Genomic DNA, 6,067 nt, shown 5'->3' on the forward strand with positions numbered 1-6,067 from the left:
TTTATGTTTCATCAGATACACATACCCGTATCGGCTATAGTCATCTGTGAAGGTAACAAAGTACAGAAAACTAGATCTAGCACTAGTGCTCATTGGACCGCATACATCTGAGTGTATCAGCTCCAATAGCTCTGTGGCCCTTACACCAGTTTTGGTGAAAGGTGCCTTTATCATCTTCCCTCTTAAATAAGATTCACACGTGTCATAAGACTGCATGTCGAAAAACCCTAGCGCTCCACTAGAGTAAAGCCTAGTTATGCGTTTCTCATTTATGTGGCCAAGAAGACAGTGCCAGATATATGTAGGATTTAGTTCATTAGTCTTAATCCTTTTAGCGTTTATGTTATAGATTGATTCACTACGTTTTAGATCAAGGATATACAAACCATTTTCTAGAAATGCGGTTCCATAAACAATATTGCCACGATGTATAGAAATCCTACCACGTCCAATATTAAAATTAAAACCGGAAATATCCAACATAGAAACTGAGATAATATTCCTGCGCATTGCAGGTACAAAATAACAATCTCTAAGTTCTAAAACTAAACCAGTAGGCATCTCTAAAGTGTAATCTCCGATCTCCAAGGCCTCTACACAAGCACCATTGCCGACTCGAAGATCCACTTCACCAGATCCTAACAACCTCCTATTTTTCGGTCCCTGCACATTTGAACAAATGTGAGTACCACATCCAGTGTCTAAAACCCAAGATGTAGAAATAGCCAGATTTATCTCAACAACATAAATGCAAGAACCAGAAGCTTTAGCCTTCTGTTTCTCCCTTAGCTTTGGACACACGTTCTTCCAGTGTCCCTTCTCATTACACTCGTGACAGATATCATCTGTCGAGGCCAACCTACCCTTAGGAGCTGCCGCCTTCCTTATCTTTGACTTGGCCTTTTGGGCGTTCGCCTTGGACTTGGACTTGGCCTTTCCCTTAGGCATGTTCCCTTTGTTGGCTGGTAAGGTAGCAGTCAGTACAGATTCCTTCCACTCGTGTCTACAAACCTTTTGCAAGTCCATAGAACAGTCAAGGAAATCAGTCCCTGAAAGTTTTTCCTTTTCCAGGAGTGGTCTGAGTGAGTTGTTGCTTGTTGTATTCATTATTTCTTTTATGTAACTTGGTGATTTTTATCTACGTGGAAAAATTACATTAGAGTTAGAACAAAGGGCTTAAGCCAAAGATCAAATTAATAATCCATTTTAATTCGTTATTGGTGATATTTATTTGGCTATCTTGACCAAGATCCACAATCCATCAACAATCGACCGAGCTAGGGCTCCGCCGTCGACCATTGACGATTTGGTAGGATAAACTATCCAATCCTCCACGAGGACTCTTGGTTTGATGGGCTTTGTGACACTTAGCCCATTTATGCTTAGGGCCCGCTCTGAGCTAATGCTACCCACGTTGAGTCCAACCACCATACACGCGTTAGCCATACTGAAGTATCCTAACCCTCGACGGCCCACTAATTACTACAGCATACCTGCTAGGGCAAGTCATACACTGTAGCACTACTTGGGAGGAAGAGGTGTGAATCTGGAAAGCACTTTTAAGCGACTCAATATTTCATTATCCGGATTAATTAAGTGACACGGCTTTAACATATAATTATCGCGGGTGATGATCTGGTGATCGTTGCTACTTATATTTCATATTATACTAAGCAATTGTATAATTAAAATAAACATAGAGACTTTATGGGCCTTATAATACATCCTAGTGAAACTAGATAAACTATCTAATCTTCACGGGCTTGCTTCAAGTCTCATTGGGCTCCCACCATGGGCTTGGACCATCTGGGCTTCTTCACGACCAATTACAATTTTTTTTATGAATAGAACCTATTCTAAAAATTACATTAATGAAAGAATGGCACGCAAGCCATATTTTCCAAAATAAATTAAATTACAAACTGACTTTAATTTAGGGCCCATAGAACTCTATAACACATTGCTGCACGGTAAGACATATAAATATAATGCATGATCATGACATTCCAAATCATCTAATAAAGTTAAGCCGAGTTACTTATGGTGAAATCATCAATTTTACCATATGTGACTAAGGCCCATAAAGGCCCAAACGGTTAACATCCATTTGTATGCAAAATTACAATTTCGCTCCCACTAAATTTTTAGGGTCGTCACATATCTAAAATTTAGCCCTCCCAATTTAAACCGGTGTCACGGTCTATTGGGCCAATTTCACAAATTAACCATATTCAATTTTATACAAATTATCAATTCGATTAAAAATTAAATATGCATGCCAATCAAAAACATTTTAATACCAATTAATTTTTATTCAAAACACGTTTAATAAATTAAACGGTATTAGGACCCAGATTTAATTAAAATTACCCGAGAAAAAATTAAAAGATTAAATCTGTCCCAAACACCAAATTTAAAACTAAATTCGGTGATTTCGCGTTCAGGGATGGCAGTCGGGGCTGCTGTCCGTGGACAGCAGCAGTGCCGCTGTCCGCAGACAGCATTCCCGCGATTACCGTTTCGCGAACTCGGACTATTTTTTTTCTGTTTAAAAAAAATGGCTGCTGTATTTTATTTAATTTATTATTTTAAAATAATAATCTCATAACGAAACAAAAAAAATACAGACAGAAATAAAATTATAAAACTTCCTAGAACAATTCTATACGAGGAATTAATAGGAAATTTCAAAACTTGATTTGGAAAAATAATAAAAACCAAATCTTATTAATTTTCAATCAATCAAAACGGACTAAACCATGGCTCTGATACCACTGTTAGGAATTATAGCCAGTTAATCAACTGTAGCACAGCGGAATTGCGGTTTAAAATTTATTTCTAATCCCTTTTAGTTTGATCTTTGTCCGTTAACCATTGATTGAATAAAACCTTTTTGGATCTGTTTAAGGATATAAACATACCCGGACTGTCTCTTCTAGAGACGGCTGAAGAATCCACAAGGTAGTAAGATCTCCGTAGTCAGGTGCACGAACAGCTATCGAGCTAGAACCGGTGCTAGCCGAAGAACGAACGAAGAACGGGAGAGATTTTGAATTTTTCCAAAACAATTCCTCCACTTTCCATATGAGTGGCGGAAAAATCCTTTTCTCTGGATTAGTGGTGGCCGAATATATGTAGGTTAATTAGGGTTTTAGAGTGTTTTAATTTATATATATAGTGTATTCCTAAACCTAATTGGTTTAGGCTTATTTGGTTAATTACAAAACTAATCCAATCCTAATCTAATTACATAAATAAATACCAATAATATTTATTCTATGCAATTAATTATGATTAGATTAAATTTAATTATCCCAATTAAACAAACAACACTAATTAAGGCTTAAAACACTTTTTGACCCCTGACTTATCCAAAATTTGTGCATTTGGCTCCTGACCTATTATTTGGTTATATTTGGCCACTGACCTATCAAATTAGATAAAATTCAACCCATATTGAATGAAAAATTAACTTTGTTGGAAAATTAACAGCAGTCACCAATACAAAAACGACACATGACATATAAATAAAATTAATTTTCAATTGGAGATGGCAACAGCAACTATTTTATACAGTAAAAAAATCCTAAATTTTTTTTCTAGTGTTCCAATAGAGTGAAAATTAATTTTATTTATGTATCATGCGTCATTTTTGTATTGGTTATTGCCGTTAATTTTCCAACAGATTTAATTTTTCATTCAATATGGGTTGGATTTTATCTAATTTGATAGGTTAGGGGCCGAATATGACCAAATAATAGGTCAGGGGCCAAATGCACAAATTTTGGATAGATCATGGGCCAAAAAGTGCTTTAAGCCACACTAATTAATAAATTAACGTATTAGTTTAATTAATTATTCACCGAATGCAATTTCATTAATTTACAAATTAATTAATTACATCCCGTAAACTAATTAATCAATTAAATACTCAACACTTAAGACCATTAATCAATTACCTTGATACAAAGTATCAATTAATCAATTAATTAACCACCAATTAATTACATTGATATTTTACTATCAATCAATTAATTAATTTCATCTCTCCAATTTACCGTTCTATAAGTTCTAACTCAGATGTTCGATGTGCACGATCCTATGGGACTGTCCTTAGCTAGCAGTGGGCTCACGGCCCACAGACAGTAAGTGGGTTCTAGCAAACCATTACTGCCCCTAACCAAGACAGAGTTTCAGCAGTCTAAAGGTGCAGAGACCCTGTAGTTACCTCTTAACTTCTTTTACCATTTGATATCAATATTATATACTAGAGGCATGGCGGCTCTCATCCTCTCTGATGTTTATGATATTTCTTGATCTTAAGTAGATTGATGAAACAGATAAGTAAACTACTTATCAGGGTGTGGCCACACACTTATCAATCTCACTTATCAAGTGGCCTGTGATATCATCTCACTATTACATGAGTGGTAATTCCATCACTTCAATATCAATACCAACGTGTTCACTTATTCACCCAATCATACCCGTATTTAGCATCCTGTTACAGACCTGTTAGGCGTATGTCAAAGTGAACCGGATCCCATATTGATATTATAATGAAATCTGGTCTGAAGATAGTTAGAGACCTACTTAAGAAAACTAATGACACAACCACCATGTAGTTTTCTCGGGCGGATCGATCCAGTCACATGTATACAACATGTACCCATATTCACAACTGACTTATCAAGTGCTATGGCTAGTATCAATTACTACCATACAGTCGTCGAATATACAAGTCTGTGGTCCTAATCACTCCCATGATAGAATAGACTTGGGATATGGTTTTACGATTATCAATCAATGGATTCTCTATTCATATCAGAGCACAAGATATAAATGAACTAGATTAATGCCTTTATTAATGTAACACAAATAGTGTATCTATGCAAGAATAATCAAAAAAGCATAATACAATATATATGAACCAATGCCTAAGAACTAGGGCACACCAACACATGTAACCCCTGTTTATCTTCCAGCGCAAGTAAATCATTAAAATCTCCAAGAATAGCCCAAGGTAATTGGGATTGAGAGGCTAAAGACCGCAACAGCTCCCAAGATTCTCTCCTTCTGTTCCGTTCCGGACAACCATAGAAACCAGTAACCCGCCAATTCCCATTCGATGGATCCATAACTTCCATATCAATATGATGGTTCGAAAAAGACAGTAGCGAACAACAGTTAGTATCTTTCCAGAACACACAAATCCCTCCACTTCGGCCAACACTATCCACATTGTAGCAACATTCAAATTTTATTTTATTCTTCAAAAAATCAATCCTGGACTTGCACACAAGCGTTTCAAACAAAAAAATGACGTCAGGTCTGTGAGCTCGAACCAGCTCACAGAAAACCGGAACTTCCTTGGCACTTCCCAGTCCCCGGCAGTTCCAACTCAGAATCTTTATATATCTGAGCCTGCCAATGTTCTGTTTTTTGGATCGGACTCCTCAATAAAACCCGTACTGTTATCCTGTCCCTCAATCATCAACTGATCTTCAAAATCCGTTGTCGACGATGTGGGGATTCTCCTTTTTAGGCTCCACATCTCACAAGATCTTCATGAATCTCACCTTCTGCATCACTTCCATATCTACTGCATTTATATCCTCTTCCCCTTTTTACCACTTTCAGATTACTAATTAATTGTGTTCTTTTGTCTAATCTTTATTTAATTTCCAATCTGTCCCACAACCCATTAATCCCAATTTAATACTTGCAGATGACAACAAAAACTCAAAATAATTTAATATTATTATTCTCTGTTCAGACTTCACCAATGGGGTTATAAACTCGTACCCAATCACCTCAAAGCTTTTCAAAATCTCATTCTTTTAAAATTACACAAACTCAACCCATAAAAATCAAGTCTTTCCATATAAAACAACCCACAAACCAGAAAAGATCAGAGGTGAAGTTGTTTTTTGGTTATGGAGAAGGTAACAATTACAACATTAGCATCAAGGAGGTCAAAAAGGCAATACCCAACAGCTAAACCAACGCAAGTTTGCAGAGAAATAGGAAAGTAAAGTTGGAAACTTTATTTGATGAAGAAAGAGAG

Source organism: Euphorbia lathyris, chromosome 5, assembly GCF_963576675.1.
Source record: "Euphorbia lathyris chromosome 5, ddEupLath1.1, whole genome shotgun sequence".
Classification (NCBI taxonomy): Eukaryota; Viridiplantae; Streptophyta; class Magnoliopsida; order Malpighiales; family Euphorbiaceae; genus Euphorbia; species Euphorbia lathyris.